The following is an 11673-nucleotide window of genomic DNA, read 5'->3' on the forward strand; positions in this document are numbered from 1 at the left end:
GCGAGCACGGCGAGCGAGAGTCGCGTAAATGTGTGTCACAAACCAACGGTTTGGCACATGGGGACATTGAAATATTCGCACCAGCCCGAGGAGCCGGAAGTGTTTATCGAATTGCCTACTGACAAAAGTTTACAGTTTATCAATAGTTTCACATAAATAGTAATATTTCCACACTGTACAGTGCAACATGATGTCCGTAATCGCTCACAAAATTAGGTAATAACAGGAAATATATGCATGACAATAGAAGGTATACGTGTAGCTTGGAAATTGTGATCGTTGCTCGCTCGCTCCTCTCGCGCGTAAAAATCTAGCCCAAGATCATAACCGATCCGACACGTTCCCAAATTTCAAATAAGTCGCCTCCATATCGAATGACGAAAGCAAGCGCGATTGGTTTTAGGTTAGGGTATAGTCTTGGAGCGAGCGCAGCGAGCGAGGGTCGCGTAAAGGTGTGTCACAATCCAACGGTTTGGCACATAGGGACATTGAAATATTCGCACCCGCCCGAGGCGCCGGAAGTGTCTATCGAATTGCCTACTTACAAAAGTTTACAGTTTATCAATAGTTTCACATAAATAGTAATATTTCCACACTGTACAGTGCAACATCATGTCCGTAATCGCTCAGAAAATTAGGTAATTACAGGAAATACATGCATGGCAATAGAAGGTATAAGTGTAGCTTGGAAATTGTGATCGTTGCTCGCTCGCTTCGCTCGCTAGTAAAAATCTATTCCAACCTCAGAACCGATCCGACACGTTCCCAAATTTGAAATAAGACGCCAACATAGCGAATAACGAACGCAAGAAGGAATGGTTTTAGGTTAGGCTATAGCTTTCGAGCGAGCGCAGCGAGCGAGGGACGCGAAAAGGAGTGTCACAAACCAACGGTTTGGCACATAGGGACATTGAAATATTCGCACCAGCCCGAGGAGCGGGAAGTGTTTATCGAATTGCCTACTGACAAAAGTATACAGTTTATCAATAGTTTCACATAAATAGTAATATTTCCACACTGTACAGTGCAACATCATGTCCGTAATCGCTCACAAAATTAGGTAATAACAGGAAATATATGCAAGGCAATAGAAGGTATTAGTGTAGCTTGGAAATTGTGATCGTTGCTCGCTCGCTCCGCTCGCGCGTAAAAATCTAGCCCAAGATCATAACCGATCCGACACGTTCCCAAATGTCAAATAAGTCGCCTCCATATCGAATGACGAAAGCAAGCGCGATTGGTTTTAGGTTAGGGTATAGTCTTGGAGCGAGCGCAGCGAGCGAGGGTCGCGTAAATGTGTGTCACAATCCAACGGTTTGGCACATAGGGACATTGAAATATTCGCACCAGCCCGAGGCGCCGGAAGTGTTTATCGAATGGGCTACTTACAAAAGTTTACAGTTTATCAATAGTTTCACATAAATAGTAATATTTCCACACCGTACAGTGCAACATGATGTCCGTAATCGCTCTGAAAATTAGGTAATAACAGGAAATATATGCATGGCAATAGAAGGTATAAGTGTAGCTTGGAAATTGTGATCGTTGCTCGCTCGCCCCGCTCGCTCGTAAAAATCTAGCCCAAGCTCACATCCGATCCCACACATTCCCAAATTTGAAATAAGTCGCCAACATAGCGAATGACGAACGCAAGAAGGAATGGTTTTAGGTTAGGCAGTAGCTTTCGAGCGAGCACGGCGAGCGAGGGACACGTAAAGGTGTTTCACAAACAAACGGTTTGGCACATCGAGACATTGAAATATTCGCACCAGCCCGAGGAGCCGGAAGTCTTTATCCTATTGCCTACAGACAAAAGTTTACAGTTTATCAATAGTTTTACATAAATAGTACTATTTCCACTTAGTACAGTGCAATGTGATGCCGTAATCGCTCACAAAATTAGGTAATAACAGGAAATATATGCAAGGCAATAGAAGGTATAAGTGTAGCTTGGAAATTGTGATCGTTGCTCGCTCGCCCCGCTCGCTAGTAAAAATCTATTCCAACCTCACAACCGATCCGACACGTTCCCAAATTTGAAATAAGACGCCAACATAGCGAATAACGAACGCAAGAAGGAATGGTTTTAGGTTAGGCTATAGCTTTCGAGCGAGCGCAGCGAGCGAGGGACGCGAAAAGGAGTGTCACAAACCAACGGTTTGGCACATAGGGACATTGAAATATTCGCACCAGCCCGAGGAGCGGGAAGTGTTTATCGAATTGCCTACTGACAAAAGTTTACAGTTTATCAATAGTTTCACATAAATAGTAATATTTCCACACTGTACAGTGCAACATGATGTCCGTAGTCGCTCACAAAATTAGGTAATAACAGGAAATATATGCAAGGCAATAGAAGGTATAAGTGTAGCTTGGAAATTGTGACCGTTGCTCGCTCGCTCCGCTCGCACGTAAAAATCTAGCCCAACCTCACAACCGATCCGACACGTTCCCAAATTTGAAATAAGTCGCCTCCATATCGACTGACGATCGCAAGCGGGATTGGTTTTAGATTAGGCTATAGTTTTCGAGCGAGCACGGCGAGCGAGGGTCGCGTAAAAGTGTGTCACAAACCAACGTTTTGGCACATGGGGACATTGAAATGTTCGCACCAGCCCGAGGAGCCGGAAGTCTTTATCCCATTGCCTACTGATAAAAGTTTACAGTTTATCAGTAGTTTCACATAAATAGTACTACTTCCACTTAGTACAGTGCAATGGGATGTCCGAAATGGCTGACAAAATTAGGTAATACCACGAAATATATGCAAGGCAATATAAGGCATATGTATAGCTTGGAAATTGTGATCGTTGCTCGCTCGCTCCGCTCGCGCGTAAAAATCTAGCACAAGATCATAACCGATCCATCACGTTCCCAAATTTCAAATAAGTCGCCTCCATATCGACTGACGATCGCAAGCGGTACTGGTTTTAGGTTAGGCTATAGTTTTCGAGCGAGCGCAGCGAGCGAGGGTCGCGTAATGGTGTGTCACAAACCATCGGTTTGGCACATGGGGACATTGAAATATTCGCACCAGCCCGAGGAGCCGGAAGTCTTTATCCTATTGCCTACAGACAAAAGTTTACAGTTTATCAATAGTTTTACATAAATAGTACTATTTCCACTTAGTACAGTGCAATGTGATGTCCGTAATCGCTCACAAAGTTAGGTAATAACAGGAAATATATGCAAGGCAATAGAAGGTATAAGTGTAGCTTGGAAATTGTGATCGTTGCTCGCTCGCTCCGCTCGCTCGTAAAAATCTAGCCCAACCTCACAACCGATCCGACACGTTCCCAAATTTGAAATAAGTCGCCAACATATCGTATAACGAACGCAAGAGGGAATGGTTTTCGGATAGGCTATAGTTTTCGAGCGGGCGCAGCGAGCGAGGGTCGCATAAAGGTGTGTTACAAACCAACGGTTTGGCACATGGGGACATTGAAATATTCGCACCAGCCCGAGGAGCCGAAAGTGTTTATCGAATTGCCTACTGACAAAAGTTTACAGTTTATCAATAGTTTCACATAAATAGTAATATTTCCACACTGTACAGTGCAACATGATGTCCGTAATCGCTCACAAAATTAGGTAATAACAGGAAATATATGCATGGCAATAGAAGGTATACGTGTAGCTTGGAAATTGTGATCGTTGCTCGCTCGCTCCGCTCGCGCGTAAAAATCTAGCCCAAGATCATAACCGATCCGACATGTTCCCAAATTTCAAATAAGTCGCCTCCATATCGAATGACGAAAGCAAGCGCGATTGGTTTTAGGTTAGGGTATAGTCTTGGAGCGAGCGCAGCGAGCGAGGGTCGCGTAAAGGTGTGTCACAATCCAACGGTTTGGCACATAGGGACATTGAAATATTCGCACCAGCCCGAGGCGCCGGAAGTGTTTATCGAATGGGCTACTTACAAAAGTTTACAGTTTATCAATAGTTTCACATAAATAGTAATATTTCCACACCGTACAGTGCAACATGATGTCCGTAATCGCTCTGAAAATTAGGTAATAACAGGAAATATATGCATGGCAATAGAAGGTATAAGTGTAGCTTGGAAATTGTGATCGTTGCTCGCTCGCTCCGCTCGCTCGTAAAAATCTAGCCCAACCTCACAACCGTTCCGACACGTTCCCAAATTTGAAATAAGTCGCCAACATAGCGAATAACGAACGCATGAAGGAATGGTTTTAGGTTAGGCAGTAGCTTTCGAGCGAGCACGGCGAGCGAGGGACGCGTAAAGGTATGTCACAAACCAACGGTTTGGCACATGGGGACATTGAAATATTCGCACCAGCCCGAGGAGCCGGAAGTCTTTATCCTATTGCCTACAGACAAAAGTTTACAGTTTATCCATAGTTTTACATAAATAGTACTATTTCCACTTAGTACAGTGCAATGTGATGCCGTAATCGCTCACAAAATTAGGTAATAACAGGAAATATATGCAAGGCAACAGAAGGTATAAGTGTAGCTTGGAAATTGTGATCGTTGCTCGCTCGCTCCGCTCGCTCGTAAAAATCTAGCCCAACCTCACAACCGTTCCGACACGTTCCCAAATTTGAAATAAGTCGCCAACATAGCGAATAACGAACGCAAGAAGGAATTGTTTTAGGTTAGGCAGTAGCTTTCGAGCGAGCACGGCGAGCGAGGGACGCGTAAAGGTGTGTGACAAACCAACGGTTTGGCATATGGGGACATTGAAATATTCGCACCAGCCCGAGGAGCCGGAAGTCTTTATCCTATTGCCTACAGACAAAAGTTTACAGTTTATCCATAGTTTTACATAAATAGTACTATTTCCACTTAGTACAGTGCAATGTGATGTCCGTAATCGCTCACAAAATTAGGTAATAACAGGAAATATATGCAAGGCAATAGAAGGTATAAGTGTAGCTTGGAAATTGTGATCGTTGCTCGCTCGCTCCGCTCGCGCGTAAAAATCAAGCCCAAGATCATAACCGATCCGACACGTTCCCAAATTTGAAATAAGTCGCCTCCATATCGAATAGCGAACGCAAGCGGGATTGGTTTTAGGTTAGGCTATAGTCTTCGAGCGAGCGCAGCGATCGAGGGTTGCGTAAAGGTGTGTTACAAACCAACGGTTTGGCACATAGGGACATTGAAATATTCGCACCAGCCCGAGGAGCCGGAAGTCTTTATCCTATTGCCTACAGACAAAAGTTTACAGTTTATCCATAGTTTTACATAAATAGTACTATTTCCACTTAGTACAGTGCAATGTGATGCCGTAATCGCTCACAAAATTAGGTAATAACAGGAAATATATGCAAGGCAACAGAAGGTATAAGTGTAGCTTGGAAATTGTGATCGTTGCTCGCTCGCTCCGCTCGCTCGTAAAAATCTAGCCCAACCTCACAACCGTTCCGACACGTTCCCAAATTTGAAATAAGTCGCCAACATAGCGAATAACGAACGCAAGAAGGAATGGTTTTAGGTTAGGCAGTAGCTTTCGAGCGAGCACGGCGAGCGAGGGACGCGTAAAGGTGTGTGACAAACCAACGGTTTGGCATATGGGGACATTGAAATATTCGCACCAGCCCGAGGAGCCGGAAGTCTTTATCCTATTGCCTACAGACAAAAGTTTACAGTTTATCCATAGTTTCACATAAATAGTAATATTTCGACTTAGTACAGTGCAATGTGATGCCGTAATTGCTCAGAGAATTAGGTAATAACAGGAAATACATGCATGGCAATAGAAGGTATAAGTGTAGCTTGGAAATTGTGATCGTTGCTCGCTCGCTTCGATCGCTCGTAAAAATCAAGCCCAACCTCACAACCGATCCGACACGTTCCCAAATTTGAAATAAGTCGCCTCCATATCGAATAACGAACGCAAGCGGGATTGGTTTTAGGTTAGGCTATAGTCTTCGAGCGAGCGCAGCGATCGAGGGTTGCGTAAAGGTGTGTTACAAACCAACGGTTTGGCACATAGGGACATTGAAATATTCGCACCAGCCCGAGGAGCCGGAAGTGTTTATCGAATGGGCTACTTACAAAAGTTTACAGTTTATCAATAGTTTCACATAAATAGTAATATTTCCACACCGTACAGTGCAACATGATGTCCGTAATCGCTCAGAAAATTAGGTAATGACAGGAAATATATGCATGGCAATAGAAGGTAGAAGTGTAGCTTGGAAATTGTGATCGTTGCTCGCTCGCACCGCTCGCTCGTAAAAATCTAGCCCAAGCTCACAACCGATCCCACACATTCCCAAATTTGAAATAAGTCGCCAACATAGCGAATAACGAACGCAAGAAGGAATGGTTTTAGGTTAGGCAGTAGCTTTCGAGCCAGCACGGCGAGCGAGGGTCGCGTAAAGGTGTGTCACAAACCAACGGTTTGGCACATGGGGACATTGAAATGTTCGCACCAGCCCGAGGAGCCGGAAGTCTTTATCCCATTGCCTACTGATAAAAGTTTACAGTTTATCAGTAGTTTCACATAAATAGTACTACTTCCACTTAGTACAGTGCAATGGGATGTCCGAAATGGCTGACAAAATTAGGTAATACCACGAAATATATGCAAGGCAATATAAGGCATATGTATAGCTTGGAAATTGTGATCGTTGCTCGCTCGCTCCGCTCGCGCGTAAAAATCTAGCACAAGATCATAACCGATCCATCACGTTCCCAAATTTCAAATAAGTCGCCTCCATATCGACTGACGATCGCAAGCGGTACTGGTTTTAGGTTAGGCTATAGTTTTCGAGCGAGCGCAGCGAGCGAGGGTCGCGTAATGGTGTGTCACAAACCATCGGTTTGGCACATGGGGACATTGAAATATTCGCACCAGCCCGAGGAGCCGGAAGTCTTTATCCTATTGCCTACAGACAAAAGTTTACAGTTTATCAATAGTTTTACATAAATAGTACTATTTCCACTTAGTACAGTGCAATGTGATGTCCGTAATCGCTCACAAAGTTAGGTAATAACAGGAAATATATGCAAGGCAATAGAAGGTATAAGTGTAGCTTGGAAATTGTGATCGTTGCTCGCTCGCTCCGCTCGCTCGTAAAAATCTAGCCCAACCTCACAACCGATCCGACACGTTCCCAAATTTGAAATAAGTCGCCAACATATCGTATAACGAACGCAAGAGGGAATGGTTTTCGGATAGGCTATAGTTTTCGAGCGGGCGCAGCGAGCGAGGGTCGCATAAAGGTGTGTTACAAACCAACGGTTTGGCACATGGGGACATTGAAATATTCGCACCAGCCCGAGGAGCCGAAAGTGTTTATCGAATTGCCTACTGACAAAAGTTTACAGTTTATCAATAGTTTCACATAAATAGTAATATTTCCACACTGTACAGTGCAACATGATGTCCGTAATCGCTCACAAAATTAGGTAATAACAGGAAATATATGCATGGCAATAGAAGGTATACGTGTAGCTTGGAAATTGTGATCGTTGCTCGCTCGCTCCGCTCGCGCGTAAAAATCTAGCCCAAGATCATAACCGATCCGACATGTTCCCAAATTTCAAATAAGTCGCCTCCATATCGAATGACGAAAGCAAGCGCGATTGGTTTTAGGTTAGGGTATAGTCTTGGAGCGAGCGCAGCGAGCGAGGGTCGCGTAAAGGTGTGTCACAATCCAACGGTTTGGCACATAGGGACATTGAAATATTCGCACCAGCCCGAGGCGCCGGAAGTGTTTATCGAATGGGCTACTTACAAAAGTTTACAGTTTATCAATAGTTTCACATAAATAGTAATATTTCCACACCGTACAGTGCAACATGATGTCCGTAATCGCTCTGAAAATTAGGTAATAACAGGAAATATATGCATGGCAATAGAAGGTATAAGTGTAGCTTGGAAATTGTGATCGTTGCTCGCTCGCTCCGCTCGCTCGTAAAAATCTAGCCCAACCTCACAACCGTTCCGACACGTTCCCAAATTTGAAATAAGTCGCCAACATAGCGAATAACGAACGCATGAAGGAATGGTTTTAGGTTAGGCAGTAGCTTTCGAGCGAGCACGGCGAGCGAGGGACGCGTAAAGGTATGTCACAAACCAACGGTTTGGCACATGGGGACATTGAAATATTCGCACCAGCCCGAGGAGCCGGAAGTCTTTATCCTATTGCCTACAGACAAAAGTTTACAGTTTATCCATAGTTTTACATAAATAGTACTATTTCCACTTAGTACAGTGCAATGTGATGCCGTAATCGCTCACAAAATTAGGTAATAACAGGAAATATATGCAAGGCAACAGAAGGTATAAGTGTAGCTTGGAAATTGTGATCGTTGCTCGCTCGCTCCGCTCGCTCGTAAAAATCTAGCCCAACCTCACAACCGTTCCGACACGTTCCCAAATTTGAAATAAGTCGCCAACATAGCGAATAACGAACGCAAGAAGGAATTGTTTTAGGTTAGGCAGTAGCTTTCGAGCGAGCACGGCGAGCGAGGGACGCGTAAAGGTGTGTGACAAACCAACGGTTTGGCATATGGGGACATTGAAATATTCGCACCAGCCCGAGGAGCCGGAAGTCTTTATCCTATTGCCTACAGACAAAAGTTTACAGTTTATCCATAGTTTTACATAAATAGTACTATTTCCACTTAGTACAGTGCAATGTGATGTCCGTAATCGCTCACAAAATTAGGTAATAACAGGAAATATATGCAAGGCAATAGAAGGTATAAGTGTAGCTTGGAAATTGTGATCGTTGCTCGCTCGCTCCGCTCGCGCGTAAAAATCAAGCCCAAGATCATAACCGATCCGACACGTTCCCAAATTTGAAATAAGTCGCCTCCATATCGAATAGCGAACGCAAGCGGGATTGGTTTTAGGTTAGGCTATAGTCTTCGAGCGAGCGCAGCGATCGAGGGTTGCGTAAAGGTGTGTTACAAACCAACGGTTTGGCACATAGGGACATTGAAATATTCGCACCAGCCCGAGGAGCCGGAAGTCTTTATCCTATTGCCTACAGACAAAAGTTTACAGTTTATCCATAGTTTTACATAAATAGTACTATTTCCACTTAGTACAGTGCAATGTGATGCCGTAATCGCTCACAAAATTAGGTAATAACAGGAAATATATGCAAGGCAACAGAAGGTATAAGTGTAGCTTGGAAATTGTGATCGTTGCTCGCTCGCTCCGCTCGCTCGTAAAAATCTAGCCCAACCTCACAACCGTTCCGACACGTTCCCAAATTTGAAATAAGTCGCCAACATAGCGAATAACGAACGCAAGAAGGAATGGTTTTAGGTTAGGCAGTAGCTTTCGAGCGAGCACGGCGAGCGAGGGACGCGTAAAGGTGTGTGACAAACCAACGGTTTGGCATATGGGGACATTGAAATATTCGCACCAGCCCGAGGAGCCGGAAGTCTTTATCCTATTGCCTACAGACAAAAGTTTACAGTTTATCCATAGTTTCACATAAATAGTAATATTTCGACTTAGTACAGTGCAATGTGATGCCGTAATTGCTCAGAAAATTAGGTAATAACAGGAAATACATGCATGGCAATAGAAGGTATAAGTGTAGCTTGGAAATTGTGATCGTTGCTCGCTCGCTTCGATCGCTCGTAAAAATCAAGCCCAACCTCACAACCGATCCGACACGTTCCCAAATTTCAAATAAGTCGCCTCCATATCGACTGACGATCGCAAGCGGTACTGGTTTTAGGTTAGGCTATAGCTTTCGAGCGAGCGCAGCGAGCGAGGGACGCGTAAAGGTGTGTCACAAACCAACGGTTTGGCACATGGGGACATTGAAATGTTCGCACCAGCCCGAGGAGCCGGAAGTCTTTATCCCATTGCCTACTGATAAAAGTTTACAGTTTATCAGTAGTTTCACATAAATAGTACTACTTCCACTTAGTACAGTGCAATGGGATGTCCGAAATGGCTGACAAAATTAGGTAATACCACGAAATATATGCAAGGCAATATAAGGCATATGTATAGCTTGGAAATTGTGATCGTTGCTCGCTCGCTCCGCTCGCGCGTAAAAATCTAGCACAAGATCATAACCGATCCATCACGTTCCCAAATTTCAAATAAGTCGCCTCCATATCGACTGACGATCGCAAGCGGTACTGGTTTTAGGTTAGGCTATAGTTTTCGAGCGAGCGCAGCGAGCGAGGGTCGCGTAATGGTGTGTCACAAACCATCGGTTTGGCACATGGGGACATTGAAATATTCGCACCAGCCCGAGGAGCCGGAAGTCTTTATCCTATTGCCTACAGACAAAAGTTTACAGTTTATCAATAGTTTTACATAAATAGTACTATTTCCACTTAGTACAGTGCAATGTGATGTCCGTAATCGCTCACAAAGTTAGGTAATAACAGGAAATATATGCAAGGCAATAGAAGGTATAAGTGTAGCTTGGAAATTGTGATCGTTGCTCGCTCGCTCCGCTCGCTCGTAAAAATCTAGCCCAACCTCACAACCGATCCGACACGTTCCCAAATTTGAAATAAGTCGCCAACATATCGTATAACGAACGCAAGAGGGAATGGTTTTCGGATAGGCTATAGTTTTCGAGCGGGCGCAGCGAGCGAGGGTCGCATAAAGGTGTGTTACAAACCAACGGTTTGGCACATGGGGACATTGAAATATTCGCACCAGCCCGAGGAGCCGAAAGTGTTTATCGAATTGCCTACTGACAAAAGTTTACAGTTTATCAATAGTTTCACATAAATAGTAATATTTCCACACTGTACAGTGCAACATGATGTCCGTAATCGCTCACAAAATTAGGTAATAACAGGAAATATATGCATGGCAATAGAAGGTATACGTGTAGCTTGGAAATTGTGATCGTTGCTCGCTCGCTCCGCTCGCGCGTAAAAATCTAGCCCAAGATCATAACCGATCCGACATGTTCCCAAATTTCAAATAAGTCGCCTCCATATCGAATGACGAAAGCAAGCGCGATTGGTTTTAGGTTAGGGTATAGTCTTGGAGCGAGCGCAGCGAGCGAGGGTCGCGTAAAGGTGTGTCACAATCCAACGGTTTGGCACATAGGGACATTGAAATATTCGCACCAGCCCGAGGCGCCGGAAGTGTTTATCGAATGGGCTACTTACAAAAGTTTACAGTTTATCAATAGTTTCACATAAATAGTAATATTTCCACACCGTACAGTGCAACATGATGTCCGTAATCGCTCTGAAAATTAGGTAATAACAGGAAATATATGCATGGCAATAGAAGGTATAAGTGTAGCTTGGAAATTGTGATCGTTGCTCGCTCGCTCCGCTCGCTCGTAAAAATCTAGCCCAACCTCACAACCGTTCCGACACGTTCCCAAATTTGAAATAAGTCGCCAACATAGCGAATAACGAACGCATGAAGGAATGGTTTTAGGTTAGGCAGTAGCTTTCGAGCGAGCACGGCGAGCGAGGGACGCGTAAAGGTATGTCACAAACCAACGGTTTGGCACATGGGGACATTGAAATATTCGCACCAGCCCGAGGAGCCGGAAGTCTTTATCCTATTGCCTACAGACAAAAGTTTACAGTTTATCCATAGTTTTACATAAATAGTACTATTTCCACTTAGTACAGTGCAATGTGATGCCGTAATCGCTCACAAAATTAGGTAATAACAGGAAATATATGCAAGGCAACAGAAGGTATAAGTGTAGCTTGGAAATTGTGATCGTTGCTCGC

This window comes from Bombus affinis, unplaced genomic scaffold (assembly GCF_024516045.1).
Source record: "Bombus affinis isolate iyBomAffi1 unplaced genomic scaffold, iyBomAffi1.2 ctg00000085.1, whole genome shotgun sequence".
NCBI classification, from domain to species: domain Eukaryota; kingdom Metazoa; phylum Arthropoda; class Insecta; order Hymenoptera; family Apidae; genus Bombus; species Bombus affinis.